Source organism: Rutidosis leptorrhynchoides, chromosome 3 (assembly GCF_046630445.1).
Source record: "Rutidosis leptorrhynchoides isolate AG116_Rl617_1_P2 chromosome 3, CSIRO_AGI_Rlap_v1, whole genome shotgun sequence".
NCBI lineage: Eukaryota > Viridiplantae > Streptophyta > Magnoliopsida > Asterales > Asteraceae > Rutidosis > Rutidosis leptorrhynchoides.
Window position 1 is genome coordinate 179,588,466 of NC_092335.1, and position 20,528 is coordinate 179,608,993.

Sequence of the window (20,528 nt, forward strand, 5' to 3'; positions counted from 1 at the left end):
GTTTGGTATATTACCCCACATTCAAAAATTATTAAAATCTAAGAATAAAAGTTAGACAATTATAAAAACTATTACAATATTAACAAAAGTATTAAACGTATCAATCATTACAAATTACAAAATAATTAAAACTAAGTATACTAGGGATGATACTGGTACCAATAGAGGTTCCAGGCATAACCATAGGTGCTATAGAATGCTTCGGCAGGGTTATACGTAGGATACGGTGGCTGCATCTCTATAGACCAGGGAGGGAAGATGGGTTTCGGTGTAGGAATATAGTTTCTACCTATATGTTGGCAATGAGCTATGATTTGGTTCTGAAGAACTTGCCAATCTTCAAATGCTCTCTGTCTAGCATTTTCGTACTCCTGAGAAGCTATAAACCTTTGCATTTCTTGCATCTCATTCCCCCCTCCTACATTACCTTGCTGTTGGTTTCTCTCAACCTGTGGATGTCTACCATGGTATGGTACTGCGGCGTTATTTCGCCTTTTCAAAACTTTCGCACCATGGTATACATTTAAACCTATAGTATCGCGGGGTTCTGGTTCTTCTACTAATAATCCCCCCCGACTTATATCCACACCGAGATATTCACCAATCAAAGTAATAAAAATACCACCTCCTATTATGCTATGCGGTCTCATCCCCCTAACCATAGCTGATAAATAATAACCCACACAATATGGTATACTTACAGCACTTTGTGGGTCTCGAATACACATATGGTAAAACAAATCCTGTTCATTTACCTTTTCCTTGTTCTTACCCCTTTGTGTAATCGAATTAGCTAAAAACCTATGAATCACTCTTAATTCGGCTCTATCTATATCCAAATAAGAGTAATTTCCCCCTTTGAAACGGTGATGGCTTGTCATTTGACTCCACACACCGTGTGTATCAAAATTTTAATCTATCTTTCTACCGTTTAGTATCAACCCTCTACAATCGGCAGATGCTAACTCCTCAGGCGTATATATACGTAAAGCCTGAGCCATGTCTAGTAAAGACATGTGGCGCATCGAACCGCCTAACAAAAATCTAATAAAAGAACGATCGGTTAAACTAGCTACCCGATCATTCAACTCTATACTACACAACAATTCTTCACACCATACTTTATATACAGGTCTACGCATGGTGAATAAACGTACCCAGTCATTAAAAGTAGAATTACCATACCTCTGTACAAGTAATTCTCTAATTGGCCCGGCCAATTCTACAGCTTCTAAGGGTCCCCATTCTATGACCCTCGGTACCTCAACAACCTTAGAATGAAGAGTATGCAAACCCCTTTGATATTTTGGATAATCTATCCAAAGTCTGTCAAATCTCAGGTTCGGGTGCAACTCTTCCAAGTGCATATCAGAAAAAGTCATGACTGGATGAGGTATATCCTGCTTGTAGTAGTTATCCACCTCCTGTTGTTCCGCGTTCTCAGCAGGAGCATTGCGGGCTTGGGATGAAGATTCACCCCTTTCAGTCTGCAAAACACATCAAACACAATTTTTGTGCATCCAAATATGCATTAGTCTCAGCAAAATCATCAATCAAAATAATTACAATGACATGATCAATTTATATCAAACTTAAGCTCATTTTCATATTTTCATCAAATCTACACTTTTTCAAAATAGCATATACGAAAATGTTTGCCAAGTTCATAAGCATTCAACTTAAATAACATGTCAAAATAATCATTACTAGCAATTAAACAAGTTTCAAATGACATTATCTCTTCAAAAATCAAGTTCATTAATTTTAGACTTGAAAAAGTCCACTTTAATTCTCAAAATCATGTTTAGGCTCAAAGTTTGTATCATTTAACTACCTAGACATGTTACACTACTTAATTTAGCAATAATTCATGACAAAAATCGGCCATAACCTGTTTATATCAAAAAGCCCCAAATTTGCTCAAGAACACAAACCCTAGATTACTCTAAATTTGAAGTTTAAGGCTTCTAATCATGTTAAACAGCATCAATCTAGGTTATACAAGCATAATACATAAACAATTTAAGCCTAATTACACTAAAAAGCATCAAAATCAAATTGGGGAAAAATGGCTCAAGAACACCAAATTTCGGATTAAATGGTGTTTAGGTGTAGAAATTTACCGTTTTTCTTGAGTAATTCCTAGATAGCATCCTTCTCAACATGATTTTAGTAAAAAATTTGGTGATTAACGGTTAAAAATTGTGAATTTGGGGTGTATTTTTCGGGTTTTTGTGGAGTATGTTCGCAGTTTTTTTTCTGTGGGTTTTGTGGACTGAGCTGCTTCAGCTCTTATTTTTTTCTGTAATCTGACCCTTCCGCGAGTCGCGGAGTTTGCTTTTTTTTTTTTTTTAACATCTTATACTAATTAAAACAATTAATTAATTAATTTAAAATTTTATTTCCCTTGTTATTTAGGACGAGGTCGTTTCGGATCGATGTCCTAGTCCGTCCTTTGACAAAATTTTAAAATTTGTATTTTTGTAGCGATTGTTTTAAAAGCTAAGATTTTTGGGTTTTTTAATGTTTTTGGCATACTTTAATTCAATAAGATTAAAAATAATGATAATAAAAGTTCTCGTCCCTCCCTCGGGTAAAGCAATTTCGGTTCAACGACCTAGTCTTCAACTTACGAAGAATTTTAAAAATCATATTTTTAACTTAATGAGATAAAGTAAATTTTTGTTTTTAAATTCACACAACTTAAATATAAAATTCAAAATTAATATTAAAAATTCACACCAAACTTAAAATTTAAAATGCATAAAATTAAAAATTCATATTTTAAAAATTCACACCAAACTTAATTTAAAAATTCATATTATAAATTCACACCAAACTTAATTTAAAAATTCATATTATAAATTCACACCAAACTTAATTTAAAAATTCATATTATAAATTCACACCAAACTTAATTTAAAAATTCATATTATAAATTCACACCAAACTTATATTATGGTTCAAATATTTACAATTTTAAATATATTGTTTTTATAAAGTTTACAATATTAATTTAAGATTTAAATATTAATTTTAAAAAACATGGTAAAAATAAAATTAAAAATCTTTTTGAATTTAAAGAAGAAGACTAGTTCTTTAGGGTCTGCTAGGGAAAGACCATTCGGGTTCCATTTTCGAGTACTACACGAAAACAGACAATTTAACTCTAACAGAAATACATATTATCCTTTAAAGACTTGATTCTCCCCACATTTAGTTAGCTGTGGTGTCGAAATTGTGATTAACTTCGTTGTCGACTTCCATCGGACCATGTATGTAATGTTTAACTCTGTGACCATTAACTTTAAATTCAATCCCATTTGAATTTATTAATTCTATCGTTCCGTATGGGAAAACTCTTTTGACTATGAATGGTCCAGACCATCTTGATTTCAATTTTCCAGGAAATAGCTTGAATCGTGAATTGAAAAGAAGAACTATGTCTCCTTCTTTAAATTCTTTTGAACTTCTGATTCTTTTATCATGCCATTTCTTCGTTCTTTCTTTATAGATTAACGAATTTTCGTATGCTTCATGTCTTAATTCTTCTAATTCATTTAGTTGACTTAATCGTAGACGTCCAGCTTCATGTAAATCAAGATTACATGTTTTCAAAGCCCAAAATGCTTTGTGTTCAATTTCTACTGGAAAATGACATGCATTTCCATAAACAAGTCTAAAAGGTGTAGTTTCAATTGGAGTTTTGTAGGCTGTTATAAAAGCCCAGAGTGCATCCTCCAATTTAATGGACCATTCCTTTGGATTTGATCCTACGGTTTTCTCTAGAATACGTTTTAAAGCTCGGTTGGTATTTTCAACTTGTCCACTTGTTTGTGGATGATATGCGGTGGAGATTTTATGAGTTACTCCATATCTTTTAAGAACTTTCTCAAGTTGATTATTACAGAAATGAGTACCCCGATCACTTATCAAAGCTTTCGGTGTTCCAAACCTTGCAAAAAGACGTTTTAAAAAGTTGACTACAACTCGTGCATCGTTAGTTGGGAGAGCTTGTGCTTCCGCCCATTTAGATACATAATCAATGGCTACGAGTATATATAGATTATTATGAGATTTTGGAAATGGACCCATAAAGTCAATACCCCAAATGTCAAATTCTTCACATACTTGGATGACATTTTGTGGCATTTCATCACGTTGACTTATTTTTCCGGCCCTTTGACATGCATCACAGGATTTGCAAAGAAGGTGTGCGTCTTTGTAAATTGTAGGTCAATAGAATCCAGCATCATAAACTTTTCTTGCTGTTAGTTGAGGCCCATAATGCCCTCCTGTTGGTCCTGTGTGACAATGGTTTAATATTTTACTAGCTTCATCTCCAAAGACACATCGGCGTATTATTCCATCGGGACAACTTTTAAAAAGATGTGGATCTTCCCAAAAATAGTGTTTTATATCACTGAAGAATTTCTTTCGTCTTTGGTACGATAATCCTTTTTCAAGGAATCCACAAACTAAGTAGTTTGCATAGTCTGCAAACCATGGAATTTCTTTATAATCTATCTTCAATAGATATTCATCAGGAAAGTTGTCTTGTATGGCCGATTCATTAAGAACTTCTAATTCGGGATTTTCAAGACGAGAAAGATGATCAGCGGCGAGATTTTCTGCTCCTCTTTTATCTCGGATTTCAATATCAAACTCTTGTAAGTGTAAGATCCAACGGATTAATCTTGGTTTAGCATCTTGTTTTGAAAATAGGTATCTAAGAGCAGAATGGTCGGTATAGACCACCGTTTTTGATAGAACGAGATATGATCGAAATTTGTCAAAAGCAAAGACAATAGCAAGGAGTTCTTTTTCAGTAGTTGTATAGTTCGTTTGCGCTCCTTGTAACATCTTACTAGCATAATATATAGGTTGAAATCGTTTTTCAATCCTTTGTCCTAAAACGGCTCCCATTGCAAAATCACTTGCATCGCACATTAGTTCAAATGGTAGATTCCAATTTAGTGTGATCATGATCGGCGCATTAGTGAGTTTTTCTTTAAGAATATTAAAAGATTTGATACACTCATCTGAAAAGATGAATGGAGCATCCTTTTCTAGGAGTTTATTCATAGGAGTGGCAATTTTAGAAAAATCTTTTATGAAACGTCGGTAAAAACCGGCATGCCCTAGAAAACTCCTAACTCCTATAACATTGGTGGGATGTGGAAGTTTAGCAATTACATCTACTTTAGCTCTATCCACTTCAATTCCTTCTTTTGAAATTTTATGTCCAAGAACGATGCCTTCTTTAACCATGAAATGGCATTTCTCCCAATTAAGTACTAGATTTGATTGTTCGCATCTAATAAGCATTCGTTCAAGATTAACTAGACATGATTCAAATGTATCACCGAAGACTGAAAAGTCATCCATGAATACTTCCATGCATTCTTCTATCATGTCATGAAAAATCGCCATCATACACCTTTGAAAGGTTGCAGGGGCGTTACAAAGTCCAAATGGCATGCGTTTGTAAGCAAAAGTACCATAAGGGCACGTGAATGTGGTTTTCTCTTGATCTTCGGGTGCTATTGGAATTTGAAAATATCCGGAAAATCCATCTAGAAAACAATAGTAACTATTTCCGGCTAATCTTTCCAACATTTGATCAATGAAAGGTAAGGGAAAGTGATCTTTTCTGGTGGCGTCCTTTAATTTTCTATAATCAATACACACACGCCATCCTGTTACAGTCCTAGTAGGAATAAGCTCATTTTTCTCATTTGTAATGACAGTCATGCCACCCTTCTTAGGCACGCATTGAACTGGGCTTACCCATGGACTATCAGAGATTGGATAAATTAAACCTGCATCTAGCAGTTTAATAATCTCTTTTTTACTACATCTTGCATATTAGGATTTAGTCTTCGTTGGCGTTGCACATACGTTTTATGACCTTCTTCCATAAGGATTTTATGTGTGCAATACGAAGGACTTATTCTTTTAATATCATGAATCTTCCATGCAATGGCTGGTTTATGAGCTTTCAACACAGAAATGAGTTGTGATTTCTCATTTTCAGTAAGAGAAGACGATATTATTACAGGTAATTCAGATTCACCATGTAAATAAGCGTATTCCAAATGGTTTGGAAGTGGCTTTAACTCTAATTTCGGAGGTTCTTCTATCGATGATTTATATCGATATCTGTCTTCTTCTTTTAGCATTTGAATTTCTTCTGTTGTTGGTTCATATCCATTAGCTATAAGTGTAGCTAACATTTCAGCTTCATCAATTAGTTCATTACCTTCTCCTAAAGAACATTCTCCTGTTCCTTGTAATTCTGGAAATTCTTCTAACAATTCTGCATGTGCATCTATAGTTTGAATATAATAACATGTATCATCTGTAGATTGCGGTTGTTGCATTGCTCTATCAACTGAAAATGTAACACTCTCATCCTCTATACTTAGGGTCAATTTCTTACCGAACACGTCTATCATTGCTTTAGCCGTGTTTAAGAATGGTCTTCCTAATATGAGAGGAACTTGAGAATCTTCTTCCATGTCCAGAACAACAAAATCTACTGGAAATACTAAAGTACCAACTTTAACTAGCATGTTCTCCATTATCCCTCTAGGATATTTTATTGATCTATCGGCTAGTTGTATGCTTATTCTGGTTGGTTTCAATTCTCCAAGGTCTAGTTTAGTATATAGTGAATACGGCATTAGATTTATACTAGCACCTAAGTCTGCCAATGCTTCTATTGAACTAAGACTACCCAGAAAACATAGAATTGTGAAACTTCCTGGATCAGATAATTTTTCTGGTATCTTATTCAACAGCACTGCTGAACAATTAGCATTCATAGTAACAGCAGAGAGTTCTTCCATTTTCTTTCTATTTGAAATTAGATCTTTCAAGAATTTAGCATATCTAGGCATTCCTGAAATCACATCAATAAAAGGAAGATTTACATTTATCTGTTTAAACATATCCAAAAATTTGGATTGCTCGGCTTCAAGTTTCTCTTTCTTCATTTTACTCGGGTAAGGAAGTGGTGGTTGGTATGGTTTAACATAAGGTTTAGCCTTAACTGTGTTATCTTCATTAACCTTTTCAACTACCGGTTCTTTTTCCTTATCTTGATCAGGTTGTGGTTCTTGTGGAGTAGGAATAGCTTCATCAGAAGTTACAGGTATTTCAGGTGGTTTAAGTGTTGTACCACTTCTTGTGGTAATGGCTTTAGCTGTTTCATTCCGGGGGTTAGCATTTGTATCACTAGGTAGACTTCCCGGTTTTCTTTCACCTATTAACCTTGCTAGGTTACTTACTTCTTGTTCCAGATTTTGAATAGAAGCTTGTTGATTTCTAAATGCTTGAGCATTTTGTTCATTGGTTTGTTTCTGAGATGTGAAAAACTGCGTTTGAGTTTCAACTAGCTTCGTCATCATATCTTCTAAATTCGGCTTTTTATCATCGGTTTGTTGTGGTGGTTTGTTTTGAAAATTAGGTCTTTGCTGATTGTAAGTATTATTGGATACTTGTTGATTGGTAGGACCTTGTTGGTTGTTGTATGGAATATTTCTGTTATAATTCTGGTTTTGATTGTAAATCGGTCTTGGCGGTTGATAATTATTCTGATAATTATTTCCAGGCCTTTGGTTTATGTATGAAATATTCTCTCTTTGTTCCATTGTTAATTCAATACTGAGACAATCTTTTGTCAAATGTGGTCCTCCACACTGCTCACAACTAATTCGTATTGAGTGAATATCTTTAGTCATCTTTTCCATTCGTCTCTCCACAGCATCTATCTTTGCGGAAATGGAATCTAAGTCATGGCTAGAATCGGCTCTAGCTGCTTTAGATGATCTAACGATATCTTTTTCTTGGTGCCACTCATGTGAGTGGGAAGCAGTGTTATCAATAATTTTGTAAGCATCAGTTTCGGTTTTCTTCATAATAGAACCACCAGCTGCTATATCTATGTCTTTTCTTGTAGTGATGTCGCATCCTTGGTAGAATATTTGTACTATTTGACAGGTGTCTAAACCATGTTGCGGACATCCTCTTAACAACTTTCCATATCTTGTCCACGCCTCATATAGAGTTTCATTCGGTTTCTGTGTGAACGTAACAATTTCTGCTTGAAGTCTTACGGTTTTAGATGCCGGAAAGAATTGTTTAAGAAATTTGTCAACTAAAACGTCCCATGTATCAATCGCCCCTTCAGGTAACGATTCCAACCAATCTTTGGCTTCTCCCTTTAAAGTCCAGGGAAATAACATGAGATATATCTGTTCATCCTCCACTTCTCGGATTTTAAATAGTGTGCAGATCCTATTAAAGGTACGTAGATGTTCATTTGGATCTTCCTTCGGCGCACCACTAAATTGGCATTGATTAGTCACCATGTGTAGAATTTGTCCTTTGATTTCATAATCTGGCGCATTAATGTCTGGATGAGTAATTGCGTGACCTTGGCCAGTGCGTTTAGCTCTCATTCGGTCTTCCATACTTAAAGGTTCCAGATTCTCCATAATTGAATTTGTTGAATCGGAATCACTAGAGGATTCTGATTTAATGGTTCGTTCCTCAACAATCTCTGTTTGAATGATTGGTGGTTCCGGAGGAAAGTTTAATGGTTCAGGATCTACGAACCGTTCCTGAATATTCTCCGGATTCTCAATTGTGAGGTCGGGTTCAAAAAATGGATTATCGGAAATTTGAACTGAAGTACTTGGTCGACTGGATGACGATTCTAAAGAAAAATCAACGGCGGTTATATTTGCTAAATGTCTTGATCTAGTTACAGGTGGTGAACGTAAAAAAGGTGGTGAACGTCTTGCTCGGTGCATTCACTGAATATCCTATTAGTTTTTAAAAGGAAAGAAAAATTATAATAAGTTATCCAATTAATAGACTTTTCTGATTTTGCCCACGTTTCGAATAGCCAAAAGATGCAGCAGAGGGGCAGGATTCGTTTGGTCTCAATATAATTGAGGACTGTTTGGCTCCAATAACCCGGTCCACGTACAAATCCAACTATTACTACGAACCAGAAAATTTTGATGTCTATCAATTTAACCACTTAAAATAAATTTTCGTAATTTTAAGAAATTTAGATAAGAAGTAGAATAAAAATCTATGTCCTAAAAACTAGAATAACGAGAAATAAGAAAGAAAAAGAGTTCGTCGAAAAAGATTGAAAAAGAAAAATGGTTGAAAAATAAAAGGTGACGGAAAAATTAAAGAAACTTATAAAACTTAAAAGTACTTGACTAACCTAACCTTATTACTGCAACTAACTTAAAATTATAATCGCAAATTGAGATTACTAATTGGAATGATAATTGATACATAGGTAAAAGTCATCTAAAAATATTAAAGCTTACAAGTAAAACTATATCCCAAATGGAAATAACTTAAAAAGAAACTAAAACTTAAAAAGGCGTCGCAAAATTCTAAAGCACCTAAATCTTAGTCTAAAGAAAAAGCACTTAAGGAATTCTACGGCAAAGCCTAAAAATCTAGAAGTAAAAAAAATAACTATGGTAAAAACTAAGTTTAAAACTAAATATGAGCTAAATATACAAATATTACGCTAAAACGATTAAAAAGGGACAAAATATAAAAATATACAAAAAGTTGTAAAAATTACAATTTTTATAAAAATATTATTTTTATATTAATTATTTATTAAAACTATTAATTTTACAATTTAATTAAACTAATTTAACTAAAATATAAATTAAATAAAACTTAAATTAAAATAAAACTAATTATAATAATAATAATAATTAGAGTTAATAATAATTATAATTAATAATAATCCGTAATAAATGCAGTTTAGGGTTTCTGTCGGTGTCAGAGAAACTCCGCGAGTCGCGGTATTCAAAGCAACAAACCCCACGAGTCGCGGGGTTCCAGTTTTCAACTCTGGAACAGGAAATTTACGCGTTTTTTTTTTCTTTCTATTTTCTGTTTTTATATTTTCTGTTTTAAAATCAAATTAAAATATTTATATAATTTAAATAAAACTTATCTAAAATAAAATACTTTATAACAATCTAAAAAAAATAGATTTATATATTTATATTTTTTTTTATTAGCGTTGCGCTTCCGGCGTTTAAGAAGAGGTCCCCGGCAGCGGCGCCAAAAATACTTGATGTGGTAGCGGAGTGGTATAAAATAGTTATTAATTTTAGCAGAAAATACTATTAAATACGATACATTTTTACACAAGATATTTATTTATTTAGAGAATGGATATACTTAAACCTTGCTACAACACTTATAGGCAGTGTACCTAATCGTACAGTAGTGTAGTTTTTAGTAAGTCCGGTTCGTTCCACAGGGAATCTTTTTAAACAAAGCTTAACGCTATATTGGTTTACTTTTATAAAAATACAAATATATATATAAGTAATATTATTATTATAAAGGGGGGTTTTTACCGTTTAATGACCGGTTTGTCGATTTTAAAACTTTAGTCGCAGTTAAAACCAAATGTAAAATATTAAAAATAAATACAAGACTTAAATTAAAGCATAAAGTAAATAACGATAATGAAATTGCGAATAAAAGTGCGATAAAATAAACTTGCGATAATTAAAAAGTACGATAATTAAAAGTGCAATTAAATACAATAACAATAAAAATGCGATAATTAGAAGTGCAATTAAATATAAAATAAAGGAAATTAAATATGAAATAAAAGAATTATGCTTATTTAAACTTCCGTAATCATGATGTTTGACGTGTTGATTTTAGTTTTATGCCCATGGGTTAATTGTCCTTTGTCCTGGATTATTTAATATGTCCGTCTGGTTTTTGTCCATAACAGTCCATCAGTCATAAATATAAAGTGCGAGTATCCTCGTCAAATTATCCTTATACCCGAAGTTAAATTTTCCACTAATTGGGGACTTAAACTGTAATAAGATTTTAATACTTTGGTTAATAATTACACCAGGATGTCAACTGAGTGTAACCCAAGGTTTTAATATTTTGTTATCAATTATACCAAGTGTCCTTGTACATAATTTCACCCCTGTTTTAATTATTCTAGTGACTATTAATCCATTTCCGTGTCCGGTTAAATGAACGATTATTCGTACATAAAAATACCCCGCCCATCGTGTCCGATTGAGTGTATATGGTAATTTATAGGGACGCTCAATTGTAAATCTTTATATTAACATTAACAAACTATCATTTAGTTAAACAAATATAAAGCTCATTAATAGCCCATAGTCTAATTTCCACAAGTGTCGTTCTTTTGTCCAAACCCCAATTATGGTACAAAGTCCAATTACCCAATTTTAGTAATTAGCCCAACATCATGATTACTTCGGATTAAATAAGCATAATAATAACTTAGCTACGAGACATTAATATTAAAAGGTTAAACATAACTTACAATGATTAAAAATAGCGTAGCGTTACACGGACAGAATTTCGACTTACACCCTTACAACATTCGCTAACATACCCTTATTATTAGGATTAAAATTAAAATTAAAATTAAAATTAAAATTAAAATATAAATATAAATATATACGATATAGATAGAGAGATGGATATATTTTGTGTTTTTTGCGATCAGAATTCGTTTGCTTTTATAGGGATTTTTGACTTTTGGGGCTCCGCGACTCGCGGCATTTTTGCCTTCAAACTCCGCGAGTCGCGGAGTTTACTTTTACAGCTCACACAAGCTTGGCTCTTTGTTTACCGACGGTTTTAAATATAAATATAATATATTAAATAATTATAAGAATTATTTAAATATTATATTATATTTATGTGCATAGTTGACTTGTAATTTTTAGTCCGTTGCGTCGAGCGTTGAGAGATGACTCTGGTCCCGGTTCCGGATTTTCGAACGTCCTTGCGTACAATTTAATATCTTGTACTTTGCGTTTTGAATCTTGTACTCTTGTAATTTTGAGACGTTTCTTATCAATAATTGGAACCTTTTTGATTGTCTTTTGTACTTTTGAGCTTTTTGGTCGTTTGCGTCTTCAATTCGTCGAATCTGTCTTTTGTCTTCACCTTTTATTATTTAAACGAATATCACTTGTAAATAGAACAATTGCAACTAAAAGCTTGTCTTTCTTGAGGAATAATGCTATGAATTATATGTTCGTTTTTAGCATTATCAGCAACAAGCAACTGTTGGAATTGTTCGGTGGTCAATACAATGTTGTTAACAGCAGGTGCAGCTGGACGAACCATGATGTCACTACATAGAAGCGAACATAGGATTGGTAAGGTGACAAGTTATAAGTTTGGGCAATTATAAGTAGGAATAAAATAAAGCATTGATATCACATGATATTAATAGAACACTTTATATTATTAGAACGAGACATTAAATAAGCCTTTTTAATACACGATTCGAAAATAGAAATAGTTTAAGGCATAGCCTTTACATAGATAGGGAATTGGAAAAATAATCTAAGGAATATTAAGATTAAAGTAATCTTCATATTTCTTCTTCTCATCCTCCACCTTCTTCATAAACTCATCAACTTTCTCGTTCCTCGCCTTTTGCTTCTCATAGAGATACTCGAGGTTATCGTAGAGGTTAGCAACGCGGTTGTTGACTGCGTTGTTATCGTACCCCTTTAGAGCAAGCTGCTTGTTGACTCGATTTCTTTCCATATCCAACCAGAAATCAACATTCTCCTTGAGATGAGCAAGCGATTGCTTTCCCCAACGGGTGTTACGTTCTTCCTCATACTTCACCAACTTTATCTCTTTCTTTAACTCCGCGTTTTCCTCTAAAAGTTTCTTAATTTCGCGATCCTTCTCATCCATACGAACCTCCACTCTCGCCACGTGGCGAAGCAAACCTTCCAAGTTTCTCTCGGTATCTTTTCGCAGGCTCATGATCTCATACTTAGCAGCATCATCATAAGAAGGAGATCAGGTTCTTTTCCTTGACGGGCCATCTTCATTAAAATCAGCAGGGCGTTTCCCCTTATCTTCTATTCTTGGGGTTGGATAGTAGTCGGGAGACTTAGGTAAAGTATTCGGACTATAGTTTGGTGAGGGAGGACCACCAAGACCATAAGGTGGGCTTTGGACTCATCTCGAAGTTGAAGAGTGTCCAACACCTACTTCAGTGGTAGGTTTAAAGCGAGCCATTTCTTCAGAAGATTTGAAGAGATTCATTTTATTTGGTTGATTAACACTTGAGCTTGACATCCTAACATTGGTAAAGAGACTTTGATTAGAATCTTTAAGTCAAGTTTATGAAAGCATAATTGTTAAGATTATAGGGCAATCCTAAGTGCTTTAATGTCTAAGGCAGGAAATGTTATAGTTTTCCTAAATTGCTAAGGCACCCTAGCTAGCAAGTAAGGCACACATAAAGATGCAATCCTGGTTCTCTATAACAGCCTGGTTATGCTCTGATACCAATCTATCACATCCCCAATTAGGGACTGGGTGAATGTGACATTAATAACAAACAAACGAACATATTATAATATACGAGAACAATACTAAATGATAAGAACAAACTTTGTTGAGTACGCAGCGGAAAATGAATGTCATTACAATAAAGGAAATTACAATAAAGTAATTGTTTCAAATGCAAGAATAATAAGTGCAATATCTCTTGATCCTAAGTCTAAGTAGCATCACATAAGCAGTAAGTAATTCAAGCTTGATCAATCGGCACCTGAGACAAACATGCTAAAGTGTCAACCAAAAAGGTTGAGTGAAGTTCATAGGTTTGACAAAAATGTTTGACCGTTGTTTTAGACCACAAGATTTAGTTTATAAAGTTGTTCTCGCAGGGATCAAAAAGTTATGCCAATTCGTGATATTTAGACTAAACGTTCAAAGTTTGCCCCAATGACAAGTTGTGTCTGTCCTTGTCGATTTAATTTCATTATTAAGTAATACAATGACTTGGTCAAATGTATCGGGGACGTTACTCCCGATAGGCCTACCCCCAATAATTAAGCATGCATTCAACGAGCAATTAAAAATATCACTGTAGGGACTTAGTTGAACATAGCCGGGTATAGCATAGTTTAACAGTTGGTACTTGTGTCTAAATTGTAAATAGTAAAACAGCATGTGTCTCACCCCAAAAAGTTAAATAAGTTGCGCAATAGTAAGAGGGGCTATGAGTTCACCTTAGTAAGTAGAGAGAGAGTTATTTCTCGGAATAGAAAGTTTGAATGAACGAGCAGAAAGTCAACCTATTGACATTTAAGAGTAGTTAAGTGTTTTGCCCAAATTTAAGTTTAAGTATGCATGTGTTTAAGTATAGTTCCTTTTACTAAGTTCCATTCTTAATAAGTTTCTACTTTTAGAAAATTTCCATTTTTAGTAAGTTTCCATTTTTAGTAAGTTAGTGTCGAACACTAGTGAGTTGTCCTTAATAAGTCTACCACCTATTAAGTGTGAAAAATAACTAATTGTATGATTACTATAGTCGGGTTGATATTGTGGATCGTACCCGAACATCTATGCTACCGCCGAGTCACCAAGATGATCTATTGTTACCGGTTGGCCCAGGATTTCTTGACCAAAATCTAAGTTTGGCATTCGTAATCCACAAGCGTCCCATAGTGGTACCAATGATCACCCTAGGCCTTAAGTAGCGTTGACGTTCAAGTAACTTCACGTTATCGTGGATGACTATTATAACATAAGTATTATAATATAAGTAGTATATTATAAGTGTTAGTAATAGTAATAGTGTATAAATATTATATAATAGTAATAGTAGTATTAGGGTTTCATTAATTAATTAGGTTTAATTAATTAAAGTATTTAATGATTAGGGTTTTGTAATAAATGTTTAGGTTTAGGGTTTAGTAAATTAGGGTTTAATAATTAGGGTTAGGTTTAGGGTTTTAATTAATGTAGTATAGTTTAGGTGTAATTAGGGTTTTAATTAATGTAGTATATATATATTTTTCGTGTATATGTATATATATATATATATATATATATATATATATATATATATATATATATTTTATATATATACCGTATATATGTATGTATGTATATAAAAATATTTTTTTTACATGTATATATATATGTCGAGTATGTATATGTATATATGTATTTATTTTGTTTTCTTAATTAAACATAAACAAATCTTTATCTAATCTCCTAGGTTTTAAAGATCAAACCTCCTTCTCTTTTTTTTTCGGTCGACACCTATACATATATATATATATATATATATATTTTTTCTTTCATGTATATATAGATCTAAGTGTGTTCATATATATATATATATATATATATATATATATATATATATATATATATATATATATATATATATATTGTATATGTTTATGAACTAACATGAATATGAATTAAACAAAGATCAAAGTTTATGTAAATAAGTTAGGGTTTATGTTATACCTTTGAAGATTCGAAGATGATTAACAAAGAAAAGAAGAAACTCTTGAAGATTGAAGATCAAGACCTTGAAGATTTGAAGAACACCTTGAAGATTCTTGAAGAACTTCGAAGAACACGAAGAACAACTTGAAGATCACTTGGAAAACCCTTGAAGGTGGTGGTGGATTTCGATGGTGGTGGTGATGGTTTCGGTTTTGGGAGCCGAAAACAAGAGAGAGGGGAGAGAGATTTGAGAGAGAATTGTTGTTGTGATTTGGTACAATGAAAAAGTTTAGGTTACGCCTCTATTTATAGGAGTGTTAGGAAAATTCTAGAATTAGGGTTGGGATTGGTTAGGGTTTAAGGGTTTAGGATGGAACTTTTTCACTTTAGTTCTTGCACTTTAATTTAGCTTAAATGGTTCCTTAATTATCCAAGTTTAAGTACACAAGTTTTAAAGTTATTTATTTGTTCACGAAAGTTAATAAGCTCATTACTTTTATTTTTTTATTAACTTATTAATTATTACATAAAGTTAATTAATATAATTCTTAACAATCGTTAATTAAAGTTTAATTGTTAAGTTTAATTATATAGTTTGACATTAAATAAGAAAAAATATAGAATGAAAAAATGAGGATCGTTATAGCCCTTACATGATAACCATTGGATCAGCCTATAACCATTGAATCAGCCTATAACCTTGTAATTAAATTCACTCACATAAAATTTCCCACCATACCCTTGAGCCAATAAAAATTACTGGAGTATCTGATAGGAATAGGGGTCACGCCATTCATCCCATTTACGCACTTCACCCCATTCTCATAAACCCTAATTTCCATTTTGAAACAAATTGAGTTCTCTCTTCAAGAACATACATCCATCCATCGACGGTACAATAGAACCAGTACGATTGGAACACTCCAACCCTAAAAACGCAGCGACAATCGCCTACTACAATCGCTTGAACAGTACGATTCTTTACAAATCAATCGCAGAAATCAGTTTCTATGATCGTTTACGAGACGATTACTTCTTCAATTGCAAATCACGGGTTAGTATTTCTTAGTTTTTGTTTCAATTTTAGGGTTCTAAGGTTCTACTGCTAAATCGATATCCTAACTTCGTGGGGTATAATCATTGATATATCACAGCAAAATTTTGGATTCAACATCGATTTTTACAGCATAAATGTCGGATTCCAAAATACGATAGCAAAAAATCGCCCATGATAACAGGTCTGACCATTTCATAGTGCAATTTGGATCTGCTGCTAACTGATGTTTTTTTTTTTTAAATATATTACGTTATCTATAGTATTAAAATCAATTCTCAACATTTCGTAACCATTAGGTTTACATTTCTAATAGTTGCAATTTTGTGCCCTTGTTTGATACCTCTGGTATGTACCTTATTTGTGATTTAAGGTTTCTTTTTTTTTTTTTTTTTTGATAAAATTATAAGGTTAGTTTTCAATGCCCTATATTATTTTGTTATAAGATTGAGCAGGAGCGATCAAATTTTCTTAGACCATCCTGAAGTGATGGTAAGCCATAATCGATTTCACAACTTTGTACGGACCTGGAGTGATGGTAAGCCATAATCCATTCTTTAGTTCATACAACTTTAAGTAACCTTTTCGTTTTTTTCATTTTAATTATCTTAGCGTATCCCATTCAAATGCAGCTATTATACCACTGTTGTTTCCATGCTATGTGATTTTGTTTTATTTTTATTATAAAGTTTCAATTGTTTAATACGTAGGTTGAACACTTACCATTTTTGGAATCAACGATTTAAATAAATTCAATTGTAGGTTGTGTTAAAACTTACCGTTTTCTATGTTGATTGCAAAGTGGTTATACATGGATGATATAGAAATGAGATAAAGTACTTTTCTTGGTGTTATTTACGTGTTCTCTAATCTCAAATCATCCGCACTAACAATTTTACCTTCATTTATGCTTTGCAGGCTGCATTAATGTTTAAAGGCTTCGTTCCTCCAATTGTACCATTTCTTTAGATTCCTTGGTTTTTATGACTCCATTTCGTATCCTTTGTTTTTTTGAGATATATCTTTTGTATTTTCAATTGTTCTTAATCTTGTATTGTGCAGCAGAGGTAATGGGTATGCTTAGGTAATGGGTCCAAACGGTTCAAAATGGGTTGACCCGTATTTCAGTCTCCATATATTGAAATAATTTTTGTGTTAACATGATTACAAAACTATGTTATATTAATTATATAAAAATAGAGTAAACTGATTTTGGAAGTTGTAAACTCTAAATATGCACTTGGACGGGTTTCATCTTGTAATATAAAATATTTTCATTTTTTCGTTACAAATAAGTATCATCAAGGAAATTAAATAATTCGTTTTGTTGATAAATTAGGTCCTGAAGTTGATCGATTGGCAGTAATGGCGGGAAAAGGTAAAGTATTTTTGGTGATGGGGGTAATAGAGAGAGATGGGTATACTCTTTATTGTACAGTTTTGTTTTTTGATAATCAAGGGTGCTACCTCGTGAAGCACAGGAAGCTCATGCCAACAGCGTTGGAGCACATAATTTGGGGATTTAGTGACGGGTCAAATATACCTATTTGTTGGGAGAATAAAATGCCACTACTAAGGACACCAATGTATGCAAAAGGTCTGCTCCATGCTCTTAACTCGAAGTGGCAATATTAACCCATTTGTTTATAAATGGGTCGATTTTGGTTCATTATCTATCTCAAATGGGCTAACTAAACTGAATTTTGTGTGTATGGTTGAACAGGAATTGAAAGAGCTAATGATGTTGATCATAAAGTTACTCTTGAGAAAATGGGGTAATAGTTATTTTCATACTAATGTTATTTTTTCTTATATATTTTATTTGAATTTGAATCATTGTTAGCAAATTATGTTTATTTTTTTGTAGGCAGGTTATATTTCCCGAGACTGGCAAAGCGGATTCCTTGCAAATTCGACACTAACTTATATATAGCTGTGTTTGGAGCATCACTAAACATATATACTGCCAGTTCTTCTCAATTAAAATATAGATATTGCATGTTCTTATAAGTTTAAGGCCCTAATTTCAGGTCAAAGATCATAGCTGATTCCTTTCAAATTTATCGCATGCTCAGCTTAAGAGACTTATGTTTCCCCTTGGATGTATTCTAAAGGTAAGTTTGCTAAAATGTAATAATTACTTCTATATTTCCTTAAGTCTTCCTAAAATATTCGAGGTGGCTGTATGGTTGGGTCATGAAACCCGTCATCACTTTTTGTCTATTTTTCTATGTATATATTTTATGCTAATCTTTAAGGCTCTCACAGGAGGTGTGTTGTGGTCGTAGCTCTAAGTGTGTGTGGTATTGTTACAGGGTGTGTTGTGATGGTAAATTAAAAGCGGAAATTTTTTTCATCTACTTATCAATGTGCTGATTTTAATTCTTTATATATGTTGATCACAAAATGGGTTATAATAATATTATAATATTAGCTTATTAAAGGTAAAGAAGTAAAGTTGTAATTTAGTTTCCATTTTTATGTCATATACTACCTGATACACCATCTCCCTTGGTAATGTTTAGTGTTAAAAAATAAATATTGCATGCTCAAAGTCAAATATAGATTCAGTTTTTTGATTGTTGCGGTAATAGATTTGTTTTATGAATCTTGAAAATATATTTCGAAACTATGGATCCTTATTCTTATCCCCGCACCCGATCTATATTATACTACAAGTCATTGTTCTTCGATTACCTTTAGTCACAACAATCTGCGACTGTATAAAACTTGAATTTTTCAAGATGGGTTATATTATGCTACAATTATGTGTATCATAGAAATATCCAGAAAATTACAAGGCTCCAAACTTTTACAAGTATATAATCGTGGATCAGTATGTACTTGGCAGTTTGTACTCTGTATGAATGACAAATCTAAAATAAAATAAAATTATTAGTTGTAAGAGTGGAAGGTTTGCTATTAATCCTATTATGTACATATGTACATATTATTTGCAGGTGTTGTTAGTTGTAGTTCAGCATACTCTCTCTGGTGAAAAGCACATAGGTTTGTTCCTAAGGTTTACCTTCGTTTATTCTTATTTTTTACACACGGTGGTTGATTGTAGTATTGTTATGAACTTATGATGCACCGTATAATATAATAGTTTAATAGTGAACTGTTTTGCCTTTGAATAGCTTATTTCTTATGCTTTGTGCTTTGTTGAATAAGTGATGATCTTTGAGTAATTGCCTGATTTCGTTAGCGATTGTATAATGGTTAGTAGAAATAAGTGAATAAATGTTTTGGGTAAATGATGATCGTTGAGTACTTGCATGATGTCATATAGGTCAAAAGAACTAAATATGGATGAAGAAGATGACTGCAAGTGTTCTTGAAACCTGAAGTTCAAGGATGATTACATTACATGATGACTTAAAATAACTTTATAAACAAATTGTAATGAGTTTGGCACAAGTTAAGAAGCAATTGTATGAAATGAGTGAAAGTTCTATATATGTCAAAAATTCCCCAATAGGTTGAAATGTCAACTTATTAAGATATACGGAGTAGATGTTAAGTAGTGTTATATTTTTGTTAAAGGACCTTAAGTATCTGTGTAAATATTTCAATAATACTTAGAAGATCAATTGTGCTGATATAGACATACAACCACAAAACCAATTATGAAATATGTTTGATTATTTGATTTATAGATTAAATCCATGTCTTTACAGAGGGTTAGTGTCGAGTATTTGAAAGCACCCTAGGTTATATTTTTGGTCTTTTTTCCTCTTTGTAATCGCTGGTCTTTTTTACTCTTTGTAATCACTGGTTTCTTCCTATTTCGGCGACTAATTTTAAACCAATCGTCCTTTTTATCGGCTAATTAAACGGCCCAGTAACTGGGCTTACATAACTCTAATAACTTATTTATTGAATATGACAAGTAGAAGCTTAACAATCTCATACATTTATATTTATATTATCTATAGGATTTGAAACAAATACTAACTCAAAGAGAGGCAAATAAGAGATAGAGAAAACCTAAAACAGGCTGGTTTCATTAATATCATTAATTACCGTTATAGAAACTCTATCAACATCCTAAACTATGGACAATTTACACATATTGTCGTATATATACCACATACATGTCTTCATATGTCTGCGATATGTACTA

The 20,528-nt window shown here is 32.7% G+C and overlaps 2 long non-coding RNA genes across 2 annotated transcripts; both read left to right on the forward strand.

Moving 5' to 3' along the window:
• The first annotated feature begins 16,163 nt into the window (after positions 1–16,163).
• Positions 16,164–17,994, forward strand: LOC139897053 (uncharacterized). Its single transcript, XR_011776429.1, has 3 exons — positions 16,164–16,402; positions 16,503–16,586; positions 17,321–17,994. It is a non-coding gene; the product is annotated as an uncharacterized lncRNA (long non-coding RNA).
• A 129-nt stretch (positions 17,995–18,123) lies between these two features.
• LOC139897054 (uncharacterized) lies at positions 18,124–19,945 on the forward strand. Its single transcript, XR_011776430.1, has 4 exons — positions 18,124–18,177; positions 18,270–18,516; positions 19,363–19,411; positions 19,695–19,945. It is a non-coding gene; the product is annotated as an uncharacterized lncRNA (long non-coding RNA).
• Positions 19,946–20,528: the final 583 nt, after the last annotated feature.